We start from the raw sequence: 23,829 nt of genomic DNA, 5'->3' as shown, positions 1-23,829 counted from the left end.
TCACATTGAAATAGTGTCTGATGTACAGGGTGTTTGGGGTAGACACCTAGCCTACCTATCGGACTGAGAGACATACCAAGGAGAGAGAAATCAGTGATTAATTACACTAGCTCAATGAAACCTTGGCAAGTTATCAAAAGCTCACAACTTCATCCAATATACTATAGAGTTGAATTCGATATTGATCAAAGTTTAGAAATTGAAACAGTAATCGGTAATTGTAGAATAAATTTTTTAAAAGTAGAAAAAATTATAATATCAGATCGGCTTCATATTGGGTGGTACAATCTTAATTTTATAATTGAATCTGATATTTTTGGTAGATGGGTGGTATTTTGGTAGATGGGTGGTATTTTGGTAGATGGGTGGTATTTTGGTAGATGAGTGGTATTTTGGTTGGTGGTATTTTGGTAGATGAGTGGTATTTTGGTAGATGGGTGGTATTTTGGTAGATGGGTGGTATTTTGGTAGATGGGTGTTATTTTGTAGATGAGTGGTATTTTGGTTGGTGTATTTGGTAGATGGGTGGTATTTTGGTAGATGAGTGGTATTTTGGTAGATTGGTGGTATTTTGGAAGATGGGCGGTATTTTGTAGATGAGTGGTATTTTGTAGATGAGTGGTATTTTGGTAGATGAGTGGTATTTTGGTAGATTGGTGGTATTTTGGTAGATGGGCGATATTTTGTAGATGAGTGGTATTTTGGTAGATGGGCGGTATTTTGGTAGATGGGTGGTATTTTGGTAGATGAGTGGTATTTTGGTAGATGGGTGGTATTTTTGTAGATGAGTGGTATTTTGGTAGATGAGTGGTATTTTGGTAGATGGGTATTTGTGATGGGTTTTTGGTAGATGGGTGGTATTTTGGTAGATGGGTGGTATTTTGGTAGATGAGTGGTATTTTGGTAGATGGGTGGTATTTTGGTAGATGGGTGGTATTTTGGTAGATGAGTGGTATTTTGGTAGATGAGTGGTATTTTGGTAGATGGGTGGTATTTTGGTAGATGGGTGGTATTTTGGTAGATGGGTGGTATTTTGGTAGGTGGTTTTGGTCTTATGGTGGTTTTTGGTGTGGTGGTATTTTGGTCGCTGTGTTGTGTGTGCTTTTTTGGTGTTTTGTGTGGTGGTCTTTTGGTCGCTGGGTGGTCTTTGGTCGTGTGTTTTTGGTCGCTGGGTTGTTTTTTGGTGCTGCTGGTGGTCTTTTGGTGCTGGTGGTCTTTTGGTCGCGTGCTTTTTGTGTTCGTGTGTTTTGGTTCTCTTGCGTGGTTCTTTTGTCTCGGGTGGTCTTTTGGTCTGTGGTCTTTTGGTCGCTGGTGGTCTTTTGGTCGTGGTGGTTTTTGGTCGCTGGTGGTCTTTTGGTCTGGTGGTCTTTTGGTCGCTGGTGTTGGTCTTTTGGTCGGCTGGGTGGTCTTTTGGTCCTGCGTGGTCTTTTTGTGCGCTGGTCTTGTCTTTGGTCCTGGTTTTTTGGTCGCTGGTGGTTTTTGGTGTCGTGTGTCTTTTGTCGCTGTGTGGTCTTTTGGTCGCTGGTGGTCTTTTGGTCGCTGGTGGTCTTTTGGTCGCTGCGTGGTCTTTTGGTCGCTTTGGTCTTTTGTCGCTGTGTGTTCTTTTTGTCGCTGGTTCTCTTTTGGTCGCTGGGTGTCTTTTGGGCTCGTGTGGTCTTTTCTGGTCTCTTTTTGGTCTTGTGTCTTTTGGTCGCTGCGTGTCTTTTGGTCCTGCTGTCGGTTTTTGGTCTGGTGGTGGTCTTTTGTCGCGGGTTGTCTTTTGTCGCTGTGTCTCTTCTTTGTGCTCTGTCTCTTTTGTCTCTGGTCTTTTTTGTTTTTGTCTTTTCGGTTTTGTTTTCTTTTGGTCCTTTGTGTTCTTTTGGTCTGGTGTTTTTTTTGGTCTCCTGCGTTCTTTTGTTGCTGTCTTTTTTTTTTTTTTCCTTTTTTTTTGTCGCTTTGTGTCTTTTTGTCGCTGTGTCTTTTGTCGCTTGTTGTCTTTGTGCTGGTGTCTTTTTTGTCGTCTTTTTCTTGGTTCTTTTGGTCGCTTGGGTTTTTTTGTCGTGTGGTGGTTTTTGGTCCTGGTTGGTCTTTTGGTCGTGGGTGTTTTTTGTCGCTGGTGTTCTTTTTGTCGCTGGTGTCTTTTGGTCGATGCGTGGTCTTTTTGGTCGCTGCGTTGTCTTTTGGTCGATGTTGGTTTTTTGTAGTGCTTGGTTTTTTTCGTTGTGCGTGGTCTTTTGGTGATGGTGGTTTTTTTGGTCGTGATGGTATTTTGGTAGATGAGTGGTATTTTGGTAAATGGTCAGTATTTTGGTAGATGGGTGCCGTGACGGTCATATGACATGATCATCAGAATTGGTAAAATGTTTTAGGCGAGACCTGTGAGAGGTTGATAATACAGCAGATTTGCATCATAATTGAAATTACCATATAAGGGCAAGCATTTATAATATGCTGTCTAATAATCTTTTATAATGATTGAGAGGAGCAGTGGATAGTGGTGGTGCCATTCACCAAGACAGCCAGGGTCCAATTCCTGAATTGGACTTTTATAAAGTTTTTGAACATCTACCTGACAGCCAACGTGGGTTTTATCGTGTGTTCTCCAGTCTCCTCCCACGTACATCTACGTGCTTCTATTCGGGCCAACAAGAGTGATCAGTTTAAATTGATAAAACTTGTTTCATAATTGTTGTAAAATGAAAGCAGTTTATTGAAAGCCATACCCCTACTTGTGCAGCCCTTTACATCAACAAGTCCAGAGGTGTAGGCCCTGGTTTTAAAGGTTTATGAAAGCGTAGAGAGTTTGTAAAGATTCGGTGATAAGATTTTATCGTAGTGTTGTAATAATTGTACTCTGCTATGTGTAGGTATCCGAGTTAAGTAGTGATTCCATGGCATCTCCTATCAATCTCAATATTCTGGTTTACTAGCATTAGGCTTTATTGGATAAAGTTGTGAGCTTTCTTGATTGATTCTAAAAGTTTTTTGCAATTTAGGATAAAATTAATCAATATTTAAGTTTGGCCAACAAAATATGTCATCTCCGAGTTTTTTATCAGTGTTGTAAATTTTGTGGCCGTTTTAAAATTAAAAAGTCGGTCATAAAAACACCGACAGCTTGGGAAATACTTAAGGTATAGATCATTGTGTGTTATGCAATATTTCCTCTGATAGATTAAAGCCTTGAATGTTTCTCTTGAACAACTTTGATAGATGATGGAAAAATATCAGAAAATTTCGTATTAAAATTCTTGCTGGCTCCATCAGCGATGAATACGTGATTGTATACCTGGTCTGGTGGGATACGGAGACTATATGCATTGTCTATATGTTTGTCAGATCATTTCATTGACTATATCATACCAAAGTTATATTGAGATTGCTTATATACACTAATGCCCTATCCTTTTGTAATGGTAAGAAAATTTGTTGAAATTAAAAATTCAGTGATCAGAATCTTTCAAAAGCTTGTGTTATTAGTCTAGCCATGATAATAATAGGACAAAAAACATGAAAATAAATTTTAACTGATAATTAACAGACTAGGATGTTTGGAGGCGTAGACTTATATTTTTTAGGGGCCACAGTGGCCGATTGGTTAAGGTGTCCCGACACTTTATCGTGGCCGAGTGGTTAAGGTGTCCCGACACTTTATCGTGGCCGAGTGGTTAAGGTGTCCCGACACTTTATCGTGGACGATTGGTTAAGGTGTCCCGACACTTTATCACTAGCCCTCCAATCCATCTCTGGGTTGCGAGTTCAAAACCTACGCGGGGCAGTTGCCAGGTACTGACCGTAGGCCGGTGGTTTTTCTCCGGGTACTCCGGCTTTCCTCCACCTCCAAAACCAGGCACATCCTTAGATGACCCTGGCTGTTAATAGGACGTTAAACAAAAACAAAAGACTTCAATTATCTGTAATACCAACATCAGTATAGATATTGGTCCTGAAAAACTGATTACTATTAAAACAATGAAAAAGTTCACATTAGTTAACAGTTCTGATGATGGAGTAAGTTTCTCTACATGGGGGATACTTTTAAGGGATTTTAAAGATTGAACATTGCCAGAACTACTGGCCAGATTTAAGGTGTTAGGTGAGGAGCCAATTCACAATCTGCTTCAAGAATTCCGTGTATCAGAAATAAATTCCAAAAGTTTAAAGTTCACGTCAATTATGTGAGAATTAAATTGTTGCTGGTGATTGTAGCTTATCTAAAGTACACTGAATTCTGTGTGTTGTATCTACAGTTGTGGTAGATATTTCTAAAGTTTGTAAAGCTGAGATAAAATTGTCAGAAGGGAGATAACTCCACTGTTTCCAAAGGGAGATAACTTCTAGCAGTACATTTATATAAGTGATAGACAATTATTTGATAGAGTGTCGTCTACGTGTTGGCTTGTCCTCCTCGATTACACATTCCTTCGGTCTGGAGATGTATACTTTTTTGTTTATACGTTAATCTTCTTGATTAGACTAAGCTGTGAGGACCTTTAAAAGTATTTGAGTTCTCTAACATTGGAAATACGTCAAGGGTTTACTGTAGATACAGCTTGATATGAAATCACCAGAAATTTATATATTATAATGACCTTGAGAAAAGGTTGTATCATATTTTGGTAGATTATGAGAATGACCTTGAGAAAAGGTTGTATCATATTTTGATGTGTTATGAGAATGACCATGAGAAAAGGTTGTATCATATTTTGATGTGTTATGATAATGACCTTGAGAAAAGATTGTATCTTGTTTTGGTATGTTATGATAATGACCTTGAGAAAAGGTTGTATCTTGTTTTAGTATGTTATGATAATGACCTTGAGAAAAGATTCTATAATGTTTTGGTATGTTATGAAAATGACCTTGAGAAAAGATTGTATCTTGTTTTGGTATGTTATGATAATGACCTTGAGAAAAGTATGTATCTTGTTTTGGTATGTTATGATAATGACCTTGAGAAAAGGTTGTATCATATTTTGGTAGATTATGAGAATGACCTTGAGAAAAGGTTGTATCATATTTTGATGTGTTATGAGAATGACCATGAGAAAAGGTTGTATCATATTTTGATGTGTTATGATAATGACCTTGAGAAAAGATTCTATAATGTTTTAGTATGTTATGAAAATGACCTTGAGAAAAGATTGTATCTTGTTTTAGTATATTATGATAATGACCTTGAGAAAAGGTTGTATCATGTGTTAGTTTGTTATGATAATGACCTTGAGAAAAGATTGTATCTTTTTTTGGTGTGTTATGATAATGACCTTGAGAAAAGATTGTATCTTGTTACGATATGTGATGGATATTAAAAGTGTAAGTCCGAGGTACTATAAGTTAATAGTACATTTAGTTGAGATGTCCTTCCTGTCAGTTCTTCTGAGGTGTATCTGATGCACAATTAACATTTAACCCTTTGCCACATGTAAGCGCCTCTGGACGCCTTTACTCCTTGCCACATGTAAGCTCTTCTCGATGCCTCTGCATTATTACCATGTAAGCGCTTCTCGACGCCTCTACGTTATCTCAATGTAAGCGCCTCTCGACGCCATGCCGGTTCGGTAAACTTAGACATGGAAAATCCCGTGATTGAGAGCGACACCTATCTGGAAATCCCTGATACTATTTTAAGAAGATATCAATGCATCGACCAATCAGATTTGTACACGTCATTCATACGAAAGTTTTTGAATGAATTAACCTAGAAAGTGTGAGTCATGAGTGTAGAAAAGTGTGACAACAACGAGGCGTGATGGCGGCTGTGGCTACGATTTTGCGCGACATTTTTGACGACGATGATGATAATTTAGAGTTCGATGGCTTTGGACCTGAATACATTGAGTCAGATATTGATCTTAATGATGTTCTAAATGAACTGTCAACAGATAACGAGCCGCCATTAGGTAATGTTGACCGAGAGTTTTCGCCGATCACAGTAAATGATTTTGTTAGGGAAACGGGGCCAGTACTTCCAGAAACTTTAGATGTTGATACTGCAAGTCCCATTGATTATTTCTACCTTTTCTTCAATGAGAATCAGTTTCCACCATAGCTCGACACACTAATAACTACGCTCGCCGGCATTTGAAAAACGAAGGTAGATTTGACCCAAAATGGTCGGATACACATTCCTTCGTCGCGACATCGGATATAAAATATTCTAGGCTTAAGCCTGAACTGTTGAAAGTATTCTTGTGAAAACTTTGAAAATTCAGTTTGTTTCATTTGGGAGTTAATGTTGAATCATTTCATGTACAGGAATTCAATGAATTATAAATTACATTGTCAAAATATTTTGAAATTTTTCTGTTCAGTTTGTATACAGCTGATTTCGTGGTTATGTGTTGTTGGTTTTATAAAGAAAATAGCACAGAATTAAAATTTAAGAAATTCTGAACATAATTGTAACTTACTAAAATTGTCTAAAACAACTATTTCACTTTCAAAATTAGGTTTAGAAAAATTAATCAAAACAAAGCTTAATTTCTCAAAAACTGCCATTGAGATGGTGTATGTATATTTCAGTCAGCGCGATAATGTTGCATTGCAACAATGTATCTTTGCACTATTGGCACAGAGTGCTGAAGTGTTATAACCTGCATGTGGCAAAGGGTTAACATGTTAATAAACCCCTTTGGCTGCAGCGTGTCACAAACCTAACTTCTCTAGTCAGACTACACAGAGTTATATCCCTTTGTTTAGAGTTATGTCCCTTTATTTAGAGTTATGTCCCTTTGTTTAGAGTTATGTCCCTTTGTTTAGAGTTATGTCCCTTTGTTTTCAGCCCTATGTAAATGATATGTATCCATGCTTGCGAAGTCTTAGATATTTTTATAGGGAAGAAAATTCCAAGCCTCTGCATAACAGTATATAAACCCTCAAAGCTAAAAATCCAATAAAAAATAGCTAAGCTACAATTTCTTTATAAATTACTAATTATTGGCACATATGTTTAGTTTATTCCATGTCAACAACAATCACCATTTGGTTTTGATGCTAAATGATATTGGATGAGTTGTCCCAATATGTAGAGTTATAGCCCTTTGTTCATCAAGGTACGTTATTTTGTCTGAAGGGGAAGAAAGACTAAAATAGTTTCAGCAATATGTCCAGAATTATTATCTATCATATTAAATATCATGGTACTGATTTACATGAGTTTGTTTAGAGAAAATCAAAATGATAACTCCGATACAGTACATTGTTCTCCATTGATTGTTGATTTATTATAAGTTCATAATGAAAAATGTTAGGTATTGTCATGTCACATTTTCAAAATCATCATCACAATTAACATCTAATCAATATTTTTTTCGTTTTTAAACTCTCAAACCTACAATGGCTGATAATGAGGAATATCACACTCTCTTAGCCTTCCAGAAATCCTTCAAATATGGCGAAATACCTTTGATTTCAATTAGATTCCTAAAGACTTCTCTCTCTTAAATTCTTAAGATTCCAAATAGATCTTTAGTATAGTGCTGTCAGATTTATCTGAAACTTTTTAAAATTTTACGCTAAAATGATATCTGAACAAGAAATTTTGATTTGTTGAAGATTGATTCATAGATAAAATGTTTAAAATTGAAACACAAAATGGATACAATAACAAAAAAATAAAATTGATTTCGTTTAAGTCTTGATGTTTTTTTCTGTATCATAGATAAACCTAGGGCGGACTGTGTTGTGAGGTTAAGCTGGGCAGTTAGGTTACATTGTTCCGCCCTTTATATCGTACAATTGTGAAACAAGGAATCTCCTGTGATACCGAGTATACCATAGGTCATACTCGAGATATCTGTACACACATTCACTGAAGTTTTCTTAAGTTGAATCATCTTATTTACCTTTATGCTATCATCAATATAATCTGAAACATTAACCCATAACACTATACTAAAGTCATTTGCTTAAAGATTTGTAGAACTTTTGACCTTAAGTCGTCTGAGGTCAATGTAATAAATGTAGAACTTTTGACCTTAAGTCGTCTGAGGTCAATGTAATAAATGTAGAACTTTTGACCTTAAGTCGTCTGAGGTCAATGTAATAAATGTAGAACTTTTGACCTTAAGTCGTCTGAGGTCAATGTAATAAATGTAGCTGTTTGAGTTTAGGCTGTTGTTCACTTTGATTACTAGACACTTTCCTGTTGTTAGAGTTTGGGCTGTTTACTTTGATTACTAGGCACCTTCCTGTTGCTGTTAGAGTTTGGGCTGTTGTTTACTTTGATTACTAGGCACTTTCCTGTTGCTGTTTGAGTTTAGGCTGTTGTTTACTTTGATTACTAGACACTTTCCTGTTGTTAGAGTTTGGGCTGTTGTTTACTTTGATTACTAGGCACTTCCTGTTGCTGTTTGAGTTTAGGCTGTTGTTTACTTTGATTACTAGGCACCTTCATGTTGCTGTTTGAGTTTAGGCTGTTGTTTACTTTGATTACTAGGCACTTCCTGTTGCTGTTTGAGTTTGGGCTGTTGTTTACTTTGATTACTAGGCACCTTCCTGTTGCTGTTTGAGTTTAGGCTGTTGTTTACTTTGATTACTAGGCACTTCCTGTTGCTGTTTGAGTTTAGGCTGTTGTTTACTTTGATTACTAGGCACTTTCCTGTTGCTGTTTGAGTTTAGGCTGTTGTTTACTTTGATTACTAGACACTTTCCTGTTGTTAGAGTTTGGGCTGTTGTTTACTTTGATTACTAGGCACTTCCTGTTGCTGTTTGAGTTTAGGCTGTTGTTTACTTTGATTACTAGGCACCTTCATGTTGCTGTTTGAGTTTAGGCTGTTGTTTACTTTGATTACTAGGCACTTCCTGTTGCTGTTTGAGTTTGGGCTGTTGTTTACTTTGATTACTAGGCACCTTCCTGTTGCTGTTTGAGTTTAGGCTGTTGTTTACTTTGATTACTAGGCACTTCCTGTTGCTGTTTGAGTTTAGGCTGTTGTTTACTTTGATTACTAGGCACTTTCCTGTTGCTGTTTGAGTTTAGGCTGTTGTTTACTTTGATTACTAGACACTTTCCTGTTGTTAGAGTTTGGGCTGTTGTTTACTTTGATTACTAGGCACTTCCTGTTGCTGTTTGAGTTTAGGCTGTTGTTTACTTTGATTACTAGGCACCTTCCTGTTGCTGTTTGAGTTTAGGCTGTTGTTTACTTTGATTACTAGGTACTTCCTGTTGCTGTTTGAGTTTGGGCTGTTGTTTACTTTGATTACTAGGCACCTTCCTGTTGCTGTTTGAGTTTAGGCTGTTGTTTACTTTGATTTCTAGACACTTCCTGTTGCTGTTTGAGTTTAGGCTGTTGTTTACTTTGATTACTAGGCACTTTCCTGTTGCTGTTAGAGTTTGGGCTGTTGTTTACTTTGATTACTAGACACTTTCCTGTTGTTAGAGTTTGGGCTGTTGTTTACTTTGATTACTAGGCACTTTCCTGTTGCTGTTTGAGTTTGGACTGTTGTTTACTTTGATTACTAGACACTTTCCTGTTGCTGTTAGAGTTTGGGCTGTTGTTTACTTTGATTACTAGGCACCTTCCTGTTGCTGTTGGAGTTTGGGCTGTTTACTTTGATTACTAGGCACCTTCCTGTTGCTGTTAGAGTTTGGGCTGTTGTTTACTTTGATTACTAGGCACCTTCCTGTTGCTGTTGGAGTTTGGGCTGTTGTTTACTTTGATTACTAGGCACTTTCCTGTTGCTGTTAGAGTTTGGGCTGTTGTTTACTTTGATTACTAGACACTTCCTGTTGCTGTTAGAGTTTGGGCTGTTGTTTACTTTGATTACTAGGCACTTTCCTGTTGCTGTTAGTGTTTGGGCTGTTGTTTACTTTGATTACTAGACACTTTCCTGTTGTTAGAGTTTGGGCTGTTGTTTACTTTGATTACTAGGCACCTTCCTGTTGCTGTTTGAGTTTAGGCTGTTGTTTACTTTGATTACTAGGCACTTTCCTGTTGCTGTTAGTGTTTGGGCTGTTGTTTACTTTGATTACTAGACACTTTCCTGTTGTTAGAGTTTGGGCTGTTGTTTACTTTGATTACTAGACACTTTCCTGTTGCTGTTTGAGTTTGGACTGTTGTTTACTTTGATTACTAGACACTTTCCTGTTGCTGTTAGTGTTTGGGCTGTTGTTTACTTTGATTACTAGACACTTTCCTGTTGTTAGAGTTTGGGCTGTTGTTTACTTTGATTACTAGGCACCTTCCTGTTGCTGTTTGGGCTGTTGTTTACTTTGATTACTAGACACTTTCCTGTTGCTGTTAGTGTTTGGGCTGTTGTTTACTTTGATTACTAGACACTTTCCTGTTGTTAGAGTTTGGGCTGTTGTTTACTTTGATTACTAGGCACCTTCCTGTTGCTGTTTGGGCTGTTGTTTACTTTGATTACTAGGCACCTTCCTGTTGCTGTTAGAGTTTAGGCTGTTGTTTACTTTGATTACTAGGCACTTTCCTGTTGCTGTTAGAGTTTGGGCTGTTGTTTACTTTGATTACTAGGCACCTTCCTGTTGCTGTGAGAGTTTGGGCTGTTGTTTACTTTGATTACGTTGTGAGTCCCAACTATATATATACCGTTGCTGGGATTTAAGCTGTTTGAATCATTTGTCAATGCTGTGTGAATTTGAGCTTTGTTAATGGTGCTGTAGTTACTTAGCCAGTTTGAGTTGTTTGAAGGGTTTTCCGTTGCTATGGTTACTGAGCCAGTTTGAGTTATTTGAAGGGTTTTCCGTTGCTGTGGTTACTGAGCCAGTTACAGTTGTTTGAAGCGTTACCGTTGCTATGGTTACTGAGTCAGTTTCAGTTGTTTGAAGCGTTTACCGGTGCGTACTGCTGCCAGGTTTCTGGCCCTGACAGCCTTTGTTTTCGTTGTAACTGGTTCCTGTTTGCTATGCTTGGTCTTAGGTTTGACATCTTTGACCGATGCCTCCTCAACATTATCATCAAGTTTATCATTTACTCTGTCATCACTGTTAGTCTCCATGGTGTTCGATCTGATGTATTCATTAAGATCTTTTTCAATATCTGTTTCCGAGGATTTTGAATCCTCACTCTTGTCTGACAAGGTTTCTTCCTTAATTTCTCTTTCTGTCTTTATGTTATTATCACCTGACAACTGCAGTTCATCACTTATTTCTTCTGTCTTAATTTGTTCATTCAACGTTGCTGTGTCTACTGCTTTCACAGTGTGCGTATTTATTTGTCCCTCTACAGTTACCACTGAAGACTCCTTTGTCTTATTTTGGTCTCCATCTTTCTTTTCCGCTGATGAACTAGTTCCGCTCTGTTTTCCTTCCCAGCATCCCTCAGTACTGGCTGAACCGCTGTCTGGCATATCCATTTGAGTGTTTACTTCGTTGTCGACTGACACTTTTGTATTCTGTGTTTGTCCTTTCCTCAGTCATTCCATCTCCTTTAGCTGAGCTTACAGGGTTCTCTATATCAGAATTATGAATGTCATTGCCATTTTTCTCAGTGTTAAAAGCATTCTGCCTATTTAAATCATTTCTTTCCTGATTTTCAAAGGCAGCAGAACTGTTTTTGGCTGTGCCTTGTTCGTCCCTTTCATTGTCTCTATCAATCCGTCCATCTCGTACCCTCCTCTCAGTCACTATGTCTCCTCCAATGTCACTGTTTATATCCATCTGATTTCTGTTTTTTCCCTGTTCCTGCCCTTTTTGTTCGTTCGTTTGTCCCTCTGTTCGTTCAGATTCATCTATAACCAGCCCATCATTGACCATCATCCCTTCAGTAGTTTGTGTCTGATTTCTGGTTTTTCCCTGTTCCTGCCCTCTTTGTTCGTCCGCTTGTCCCTCTGTCAGTTCTGATTCATCTATAACCAGCCCATCATTGACCATCATTTCTTCCGTAGTTTCCACAATTTCTTTTTTCATTTCTTTGAAGAACTTAATAACTGGTGTATCGTAGTTGTTTATCAGTATTATCTGTTGGTCGTCAGAACCTGCTTCCTGTCCAATGTTGGAATCATGTTTTGTTTCAGGTTTTGTCCCTGTTCCGTTCAGAGGATTAGATATTTTTCCCACATTTGTTTCTGTTTCGTTGGGAGGATTAGATATTTTTCCCACATTTGTTTCTGCGCTGGTCTTTGGGCGTGGTCCTGTATCTAACCTTGTGTCTGACGATTCCTGACAATTTTCGGTAGCGGAGGTTGTGTTTATGCCAGACTTTTCAGATATGTTGTCTGATTCCTCCGTCAACTTGTCTGTACATGCTTCCTTATCCCTCACTCTGTCTGTACATCCTTCTTTCTCTGCTGTGCATTTTTCATCATGTCTCTGTCTCACTACCCCTCTAGACTCCGTAGGCAATGTCTGTCCCTGGAATTCATTGTCTTGTTTCACAGATGTTGCAGGTTCACTGTCAGCATAAGTTGTGTTTGGTGAGTTACCTCCCCTTGGAAGAATTTCATTGCCTTGTTTAATACCTGCTTTTGCAGGTTCACTGTCAGCGTAAGTTACGTTTGGTGAGTTACCTCCCTTGGGAAGGGATTTAATGCCTTTCTTTGATACTTTAGACTGCACACCATTTCTATTATCTTTATTCGAACTTAAAACTTGAGATTTAATTGGTAACGATCGATTGGGATTTTGTCCATTTTCTTTCTGTTGATTTTCATGTTCTAATTTATCGGTAACATCGTCACGTTTCCTTGACGGTGGTAAATTACTGTCTGCTACTAGAGTTATCCCCCCTGTCATTTTTTGTATATCACCTTTTCGATCAGACTTGGCCTGCTTCGTGACCTTCTCCCGGACAGACTCAACTTTCTGCATTTCACACTTGATAGTCATGTTTTCCTTCCATGTTTCTTCCTTCATATAAACAGGAGTTATCTCCCTTGTAAAGCCATCATCCTGTAGTGTAGAAAAATGAATAATCTCGGCAGATGCACTGTCAGGCTGTAGTGTGGGAGTTGTCTCCCTTGGTATGTTGTCCAGCTGGAGATTTGCAGAATGTGACAGCAGTGATATCAGATCTGCATGACTCTGCCCGATCAATGACGGTGTCCTTGGTTTCGGGTGTACTTCTAAGACTCGAACGCGCGGAACTTTCTGGGTGTAACGTTGGACCATTTGACGTAAACAGAACTTCGGATCTGTGAGCATTCGTGTCACTGTATACATAAGTAGGTTACAGATCACCAGTAGAATCAGTATGGTCACTATGACAACAGAAACGGTGACCTCTGTGGAGGTCGCTGAAGTTAAAATGTTGTTACTAGACATGATGTGGAATGATGGTTAGACAGTTTCGGTGATAATCACTTTTCACTGATTGCTGACTGCATGTCTCCTCAGTAATACATATGATATGCAGAGGATTTTTTCTGCGTAAAAGGTTATTATGCCGACTGTCTCATAGTTGGAAGTCTGTATTACAAATCTGAAATATATAAAAAACAAAAATTTTATCTATCTATAAAAACTTGATTCATATCTGACTGAAACATCTAAAACTTTTCGCCATATACTGATCTAATACCTTAGTAAAAAAAAAAATTAAAATTAAAAAAAAAAAAAAAAAAAAAAATTGAAATAAAATTTTTAAACTTTAAACATAACCTGTATTTGAACTATTTCTTGAATAACTCTCATTTAAATCATTTGATGATTTGAATTATATTGTACCTGATGTTTTTAAGACTTTAAACTGGAACCAGTCAAAAACTCGTTATTAACTTTATTTATCCTTATTAACTTCTAATTAAAAACACCTCCGATATAAATACCTTCCCTTAATCATTTAACACCTGTTGTAGTATTTTGCAATGTGATGGGAAACAAAGAATGATAAAAAAAAAAAATGAAGCTGTTCACTTATGGTGAAATAGATGGATTAGTTTATCCTGTTAAATTAGTCTTTATGCTAGATATAGCTCCTGGGACACATATAGACTAATTTTTTACCTATATTTTTTTTTTAGTCATAACCTGTTCAAGCTTCTGGGGCACCTAGACTTATTTGTGGCCTATATCAGATACATTCTGCCAAAGCTTCCAGGGCACCTAGACTAATTTGTGGCCTATATCAGATACATTCTCCTAAAGCTTCCAGAGCACCTAGACTAATTTGTGGACTTTATTATATACATCCTACTAAGCTTCTGAATGACCTCGACTAGTTCTCTGATCGGTGTTCCTTTGATTCTCTCTACTTCAATAACCTGATTAGAAATCAATGTGAATATTTGATCATTGTGAGTTTGGCATAAAACAATATTGTGTTCAAACACATGAAAAAATTGATCAGAATTATTTTCAGTGAATTAAACAAATTACAGCACTTGGATCCGTCGTGTACACAAAGCTGTGTAATAATATCTTTCAGCAGTCGGTCTGCTGTAACTCGCAATTATATCATTGGTTAGGAAATTGTAGTTTTGGGGACTTTGATATTTTCTTTGTTTAATATTTTTGTACTTGGTATAGACGGTACTGGTTTGTTTTAGTGTAAAGTAGGTAAAATCTATAAACGATTCCATAGTTCTGGGCACTTCAGAAAAACATCAAGCATTCTTTATGAATCCATTAACCCAGAATCTCAAAGCTTTTATTTCAAAGGTTTCCAAGTACAATATAATCAATTGGATTTCTTGTTGTTATGTAATACAATTCTCTTCTTTTTGAAGCAGAATTATCTTAACTTTACCTATTGAACGATATATTACACAATACAGTTCCATTCAATTTCCCGGAGGTTGTGGTCCTTTATCGGGTCAAAACGTGTAAGACATATTTCCACTTCAGGTTACCAAGGTAACATGTTAAACAATAGCTATAATGAATAGGCAAAACCAAATAAGTTGATAGCTATTTAAGAGGTTGTTTGGAACTTTAACTGCAAAAATTTAAAATGTATGAAGGGAAGGTTGCATAAACTGCATCATTTTATGATATAATGAAGAAAAAGTAACGAAACATGATCATTCTAATGGATAAATTATAGATGATGTAATTAAAAAAGATAAATTTAATGGATAAATTATAGATGATGTAATTAAAAAAGATAAATTTAATGGATAAATTATAGATGATGTAATTAAAAAAGATAAATTTAATGGATACATTATAGATGATGTAATTAAAAAAGATAAATTTAATGGATAAATTATAGATGATATAGTTAAAAAAGATAAATTTAATGGATAAATTATAGATGATGTAATTAAAAAAGATAAATTTAATGGATAAATTATAGATGATATAATTAAAAAAGATAAATTTAATGGATAAATTAAATGGTATAATTAAACATGATAAATTCAATTGATAAATTATAGATGATGTAATTAAAAAAGATAAATTTAATAGATAAATTATAGATGATGTAATTAAAAAAGATAAATTTAATTTATAAATTATAGATGATGTAATTAAAAAAGATAAATTTAATGGATAAATTATAGATGATATAATTAAAAAAGATCAATTTAATGGATAAATTATAGATGATATAATTAAAAAAGATAAATTTAATGGATTTATTAAATGGTATAATTAAATATGATAAATTCAATTGATAAATTATAGATGATGTAATTAAAAAAGATAAATTTAATGGATAAATTAAATGGTATAATTAAACATGAAAAATTTAATTGATAATTATAGATGATGTAATTAAAAAAGATAAATTTAATGGATAAATTAAATGGTATAATTAAACATGATAAATTTAATTGATAAATTATAGATGATGTAATTAAAAAAGATCAATTTAATGGATAAATTAAATGGTATAATTAAACATGATAAATTCAATTGATAAATTATAGATGATGTAATTAAAAAAGATAAATTTAATAGATAAATTATAGATGATGTAATTAAAAAAGATAAATTTAATTTATAAATTATAGATGATGTAATTAAAAAAGATAAATTTAATGGATAAATTATAGATGATATAATTAAAAAAGATCAATTTAATGGATAAATTATAGATGATATAATTAAAAAAGATAAATTTAATGGATTTATTAAATGGTATAATTAAATATGATAAATTCAATTGATAAATTATAGATGATGTAATTAAAAAAGATAAATTTAATGGATAAATTAAATGGTATAATTAAACATGATAAATTTAATTGATAAATTATAGATGATGTAATTAAAAAAATAAATTTAATGGATAAATTAAATGGTATAATTAAACATGATAAATTTAATTGATAAATTATAGATGATGTAATTAAAAAAGATAAATTTAATGGATAAATTAAATGGTATAATTAAACATGATAAATTTAATTGATAAATTATAGATGATGTAATTAAAAAAGATAAATTTAATGGATAAATTATAGATGATTTAATTAAAAAAGATAAATTTAATGGATAAATTATAGATGATTTAATTAAAAAAGATAAATTTAATGGATAGATTATAGATGATGTAATTAAAAAAGATAAATTCAATAGATAAATTACAGATGATGTAATTAAAAAAGATAAATTTAATAGATAAATTTAATAGATAAATTATAGATGATGTAATTAAAAGAAGATAAATTTTATGGAAAAATCATAATGGTATAATTAAAAGGGATGTATTTAATTGATAAATTATAGATGGTAAGATTAAATGGGATAAATCTAATGGATAAATTCAGAATGATGTATTTAAACAAAATAAATTTAGTGGGAGAAGATAGTGAATTAAAAACATCATCTTTAATGGGTGAATGATGATTCTAAAAAACTTGTTTCCAACCTAACAAGTTACAAATCCTAAAAACTGCTCCCTACGCTGAAATCTTACCTTTCATATCCAAACTGTAAGCAGGAGGTTCTCACTAAATTACAGATATCCAAACTGTACTCTCGAGGTTGTCACTATATTACAGATATCCAATCTGTAGCCTGGCGGTTCTTACTATATTACAGATATCCAAACTGTAGTCTGTAGGTTGTCACTATATTACAGATATCCAAACTGTAGTCTGTAGGTTGTCACTATATTACAGATATCCAAACTGTAGTCTGGAGGTTCTTACTATATTACAGATATCCAAACTGTAGCCTGGCGGTTCTTACTATATTACAGATATCCAATCTGTAGCCTGGCGGTTCTTACTATATTACAGATATCCAAACTGTAGTCTGTAGGTTGTCACTATATTACAGATATCCAAACTGTAGTCTGTAGGTTGTCACTATATTACAGATATCCAAACTGTAGTCTGTAGGTTGTCACTATATCACAGATATCCAAACTGTAGTCTGTAGGTTGTCACTATATCACAGATATCCAAACTGTAGTCTGGCGGTTGTCACTAAATTACAGATATCCAAACTGTAGTCTGTAGGTTGTCACTATATCACAGATGACCTGTTCTGTTACAAGACTTTATATCTATATCGTATGGTAGCCCATCCAGAGTGTCCATAACTGGTGACAAAACAGCATTCTTTATTCTCCAGTCATCCGCCTGTTTACCTTTAGCCTGGCAACTCAGCATCACACGGAGTATTCATCAAATATATCAATTTTACCTGCCGTCATCGTTAGTGGTGTGGTATTAATTTGGTGAATTCTGATAATTGATTCAGGTACTTGTGATATATAGCTAGTTTCATATTAAAAATTCATCCACTGTAATTGAAGAGCAGTCACAAAGCTCGGCCTCCTGTAGCTCAACCCTATAGTATCCACAATGGCTGAGGCTGGTAAATAATTCATGCGTCTATATATTATATTCTCTCTGTAAAACTTAATCTCTAAAAAGCATCCTTTCCCGACCAACTTTATCGTACTCGGCCAATGTTTACCGAACTCTCCAGTGCAAACTATTGTGCTATTTCATAGAATCAACACAAACCATTTTAAAAATAATTAGTGTGATAAAAAAAGCTGAAAATCTTTCTAATCAATAAAAATTCCATTTAGAGAGCCACAGAATTCTTCCGGTGATCAAGTTTTACATAAATATATTAGAAAGTAAATATAGCTAGTGATTTTATCGCATGACAACATGCACCGATCGTTATCTGATCTGACGAGGGGTAGTTTAACAACAGTACGATGACGTCAGGTTTGACAAGGGGCAGTGTAACAACATTATATTTACATTTGCTCAGCGTTTCCCCATTGACACAATGCTAAGAGGCAGTTGCCACCATACGCCTATAATACCCAGTGCCTCAGGCTATAACACCCAGTGGGTCATGTGACATTAAAAAAGGCGGGATTTTTTTTGTGTTGGTTTAGTTTTTTTTCAAAGTTGAAGAAAATGGTAAGACAATGTAAATATAAGTATTGAACATTGGTTTTAATGTTGTTATAATTGATATGGCAGCAAGATGTATGGTGGGCAAATGTAGCATGAGAACCCGTTAAACATAAACCTTATCATGCTTACCGCGACAAATGTTGCTGCGCCGACCCACGGTCTTGCTTGCTTATCGCGACATTTGTTGCTTTTCGATGTGCGTGCGTCCGAAAATAGATACAGGAATACCCCCATTAGCTGTGAGTCTAATACAGAATTATGTCATACCTTCCCAAAATGCCTTTGCGGTAAATCTGTGTAATTTGATTGGCTGATAAAAATACTATCAGGGATTTCTTTCACTGACACAAACTTGGTTACAAAATGTCGGACGACGACGTGGCATTTGCTCACGAGGAAGAGAGGATGCTTTCCTCCGGGAATATTTTGCAGAATCAGACGATTCATTAGAATTTGAAGGGTTTGATGATATTGCTTTTGATAATGTTCAAATTCATAGACAAATTCAAATAGATCAATGTGTAAGAGACAAAGAATTTGACGACAATAAGGAGTGGTTGCGTAACGATACCCCACCTGTAAATGCTCCTTTCAAGGTATGCCAGATCAAGTTAGATCTTGATGACAATATGGAAGCTGTTGACTTTTTTACACAGTTTTTTACGAAACATTTTGTGGAAATTATTGTGACAGAAACCACAGAAAAGACTCGACGCAAATCGCGAGAACCTGTCCCTCCACCCCACACACACAGTCGAATGTGGATAACGAAAGTGATGACTGATTAGGTACATGTATGTTCATATAAATGAAGTAAATATGTAAAAGAAAAGTCACAAACTGGTGATAAAATTCTTTATTTTTTCTGTAAAAAAATACAAACCTTTTGTATCTTTCTAATGTAATGGATTTTGATACACATGAATAATATGTTACATGTTTTATATAAATAATAAAAAAAACACCTGTATCTCACCTGTTTACACCTGAAACTATTAAATTATATTTCCAACTACTTAAATATAAAGAGGAGGTCATAACCTTTAAAAAAAAGTATATGGTTTATCTAGTTTACCCTGAAAATGAATTCACAGTACTAAAATGAAAACCAAAGACACTTTTTACTGTTTTTCACTGTTTTATTCAGCACATGGGACAAAGGGAAGTAATAATGTGATAAGCATGATAAGGGTTAAAACCACTGTTCATTGCTTAAATAATGGTTCAGTAGTCTCTGTATAGACAGATATGACAGTGTACATAGGTCGTTGTCTGGTCTGACGAGGGGGCAGTGTAATGACGCCCATTTAAATCTGTATAGCCGATATCATATATACATAGAATGATCACTCGGATCAGTTTAAATCAACCTAAATAAGCATTATTAAGAATATGAAATTCTATAAATCGAACATGGTCCATTACATTTGGAGATCAATCTATTTTTATACAGAAGTCATTTCACCCTAATTGTTCTTGACAGCATGTGATTGTCATTCTGTGTGATTAGGTAGCCACCAGCTACTACAAGGAAACTGTCATGAGACTTATTCTGGCTATTAACAAAGCAATAGACAGAAACAACAGATGGCAAATCTAGGTTTATTTATTGATTACTTAGTCCATCCACCATTGTATTACTTGTATTACGGAGGATCGAGGTTGAGTGTCAATTGTTGTCAAAGGCTTGGTAAAATGGTACGGAGGATCGAGGTGGAGTGTCAGTTGTTGTCAAAGGCTTGGTAAAATGGTACGGAGGATCAAGGTGGAGTGTCGGGGGTTTGTCAAAGGCTTGGTAAAATGGTATGGAGGATCGAGGTGGAGTGTTGGGGGTTTGTCAAAGGCTTGGTAAAATGGTACGGAGGATCAAGGTGGAGTGTCGGGGTTTGTCAAAGGCTTGGTAAAATAAATTTTCTGAATCTTTTTTATTAAATCTCATATGAAATGGAATGCTGTGTTAGATCACCTATCACTCTGACATGACTTGATGAGCTGATGTTAATCTTGATGTTTTAAACCGAGTAACTGTTGATCAAGTGATCGGTTAACGAGGAATATCAAAGTAACTACTTCCATCTGTCATGATGTTAAAAGCAATTTATTGATCAATTGTTCTTTGTTAATTAATAGAGCAGGTATAGTCAGTCGTACAGGTAATTTAAGCCATTACATAAAATACATATAGAACTATTACGGGGGTGTTACATAAAATACATATAGAACTATTACGGGGGTGTTTTTGTCAGAAAAATGTCCTATCTGTACAGGTGAGCTATTACATACAACACCTGTCAGACAAAATGTCCTATCTGTACAGGTGAGCTATTACATACAACACCTGTCAGACAAAATGTCCTATCTGTACAGGTGAGCTATTACATACAACACCTGTCGGACAAAATGTCCTATATGTACAGATGTATTACATACAACACCTGTCAGACAAAATGTCCTATCTGTACAGGTGAGATATTACATACAACACCTGTCAGACAAAATGTCCTATCTGTACAGGTGAGATATTACATACCAACACCTGTCAGACAAAATGTCCTATCTGTACAGGTGAGATATTACATACAACACCTGTCAGACAAAATGTCCTATCTGTACAGATGTATTACATACAACACCTGTCAGACAAAATGTCCTATCTGTACATATGTATTACATACATCACCTGTTAGACAAAATGTCCTATCTGTACAGGTGAGATATTACATACAACACCTGTCAGACAAAGCGTCCTATCTGTACAGGTGAGCCGTTACATGCATCACATATAAAACTATTACAGAGTTGTTAGAGTCAGTTTTTTTCTATCAATTTGAAATAATTTACAATAATCCTAGTCCTAAATATTACAATAATGCTAGCTTTTAATATTTCAATAATACTAATCTTAAAAATTACAAAAATCCTATTTTGAAATAACAATAATCTGAGTCCTAATTATAACAATTATCATTGTCCTGAAAATTACAATAATCCTAGTTCTAATTATTACAGTAATCCTTGTCTTAAAGATTAAAATATTATTAAAAATCACAATAATCCTAGTGCTAGAAATAACAGAAATCCTAGTCCTAATTGTCACAATAATCTGAGTCCGAATTATCACAATAATCCTAGTCCTAAAAATTACAAAATCCTAGTCCTAAAAATTACAGAAATCCTGGTCTTGAAAACAACAATAATCTGAGCCCTAATTATCACAATAATCCTAGTCCTAAATATTACAATTATCCTTGCTCTAAATATTACAATAATATTAATATTAAAAATCATATTTTAAAAATAGCAATAATCTGAGTCCTGATTATAACATTAATCCATGTCCTAAAAATAAATAATAATCTCCTAAATAATTTGAGTCTTAAAAAAAAAAAAAATCCTAATCCTAAATATTGCAGTAATCCTAGGTCTAAAAATTTCAATCAGAACTCTTAATAACATGTTGCATGTATCACAAATAAACCTCCCTGGGTAGATAATTGGTAGGTATAACTATACCCAGACAGTAGAACTAAATTGTCCTGTTTGGAAACTTTTACTTCAGGTCATATCTATTATGATAGTATATATATTGTACATGTAAAAAAGAAATTAGAAATATAGTGTAAAACACAGAAACACCTACACCCTCCCGATAAACCGTTAAACCACTGTGTATACTCATAATAGGGTTCTAATTATACTGATGACGTTACAAGAAAAATATGAATTAAGAAAGCATATGAGGAATGTAGAAAATTTTGTAAGGAAGTATGTTTGATAAAGGAATTTGATGGTGACGGAGGTTCTGAGAGATGTATCGTCAGTTTTAAGTTTCATGTTCATTCACCACAAATTTACAGAGTGGCAGTTCATGAGCATCAGATAAAGATTTTAATGTGTTTATAACTATCTCCAATCATGACGAGTCGATTGTCGTGTAGTCCAATTTAAAAACTGAGGCAAAAACTGAATTAAGTGCTACATTTTTCCTGGCTGCCAAAGAAATGTTTTTTCTCGGCAAGAAATGTTGATAAGTGAAGCAGATGTTGTAAGTCAGAAAAATATCAACAGAAATTTGTTAGTACAGCTCGCCCTGAGTCAGGAAAATATATCTTAGAAAGGTAACAAGTGCTGTAATTTACTGTTATAGCTACCGTATTTATCCTCTAATAAGTCCAGGGGTCAAACACATAGAGTTATATTTACCGTATTTATCCTGTAATAAGCCTGGGGGTCAAACACATAGAGTTTTATTTACCGTATTTATCCTAAAATAAGCCTGGGGGTCAAACATAGAGTTTTACTTATTGTATTTATCCTGTAATAAGTCCAGGGGTCAAACACATAGAGTTTTATTTACCGTATTTATCCTAAAATAAGCCTGGGGGTCAAACATAGAGTTTTACTTATTGTATTTATCCTGTAATAAGTCCAGGGGTCAAACACATAGAGTTTTATTTACCGTATTTATCCTAAAATAAGCCTGGGGGTCAAACACATAGAGTTTTATTTATTGTATTTATCCTGAAATAAGTCTAGGGGTCAAACACAGAGTTTTACTTATTGTATTTATCCGGTTATAAGCCCAGGGTCAAACATATAGAGTTTTACTTATTGTCTTTATCCTGAAATAAGCCCAGGGGTCAAACACATAGAGTTTTACTTATTGTATTTATCCTGAAATAAGCCCAGGGGTCAAACACATAGAGTTTTACTTATTGTATTTATCCTGAAATAAGCCTGGGGGTCAAACACATAGTTTTATTTACCGTATTTATCCTGTAATAAGTCCAGCGGTCAAACACATATAGTTTTACTTATTATATTTATCCTGTAATAAGCCTCAGGGGTCAAACACAGAGTTTTACTTATTGTATTTATCCTGTAATAAGTCCAGGGGTCAAACACATATTATGAGACACAGGCTTATTGCTGGACAAATAGGATCGGTAGAGAAATCATGATACTGTGTTCATCATTCAGTCAATTTTCTCAGTCGGTTTTGTTGAAAAGGTCATTAGAATTTTAACTAATATAAATGGGACTCTGACTGGATACTTCATACTCAAATTCATTGATTTATATTTTTGGTACAGTTAAACTTTTGAATGTGAACATCTTTATTTCATTACTGTTCCTCGAGTTACTATCTTTGAGTCTGGAGATGACTAATAAAAAAAAAGATGATAAAATTGAGGAAAAGCACGGCACTATAACCCGACAGTTTCTGTGTGAACGGCTATGATCAGATGTCAAAATGCACATTCCATTCAGATGAAATCTTTAAAGAAGCAGTCAGCTGTTTAAAATAGATGGCCATACTGGTCTTCTCTCTCTACTGTCCGTATATTACCCCCTCACCTCTCTCCTTACTGTCAGTATATTACCCCCCTCACCTCTCTCCTTACTGTCAGTATATTACCTCCCTCACCCCTCTCCTTACTGTCAGTATATTACCTCCTCACCCCTCTCCTTACTGTCAGTATATTACCCCCTCACCCCTCTCCTTACTGTCAGTATATCACCCCCCCTCACCCCTCTCCTTACTGTCAGTATATTACCCCCTCACCCCTCTCCTTACTGTCAGTATATTACCCCCTCACCCCTCTCCTACTGTCA

At 35.0% G+C, this 23,829-nt stretch overlaps 1 protein-coding gene across 1 annotated transcript in view; it reads left to right on the top strand.

Annotated features, from left to right (window-relative positions):
* Nucleotides 1-23,829, top strand: part of LOC117317035 (kinesin-like protein KIF13B) — a 416,447-nt gene that overhangs the window by 197,376 nt on the left and 195,242 nt on the right. The gene's annotated exons all lie outside the window — the stretch shown is intronic.

The sequence above is a fragment of the Pecten maximus genome, chromosome 18, assembly GCF_902652985.1.
Source record: "Pecten maximus chromosome 18, xPecMax1.1, whole genome shotgun sequence".
Taxonomy (NCBI): domain Eukaryota; kingdom Metazoa; phylum Mollusca; class Bivalvia; order Pectinida; family Pectinidae; genus Pecten; species Pecten maximus.
Note: the sequence above shows the minus strand (reverse complement) of the source record. Positions and strands in the feature narration are given on the sequence as shown.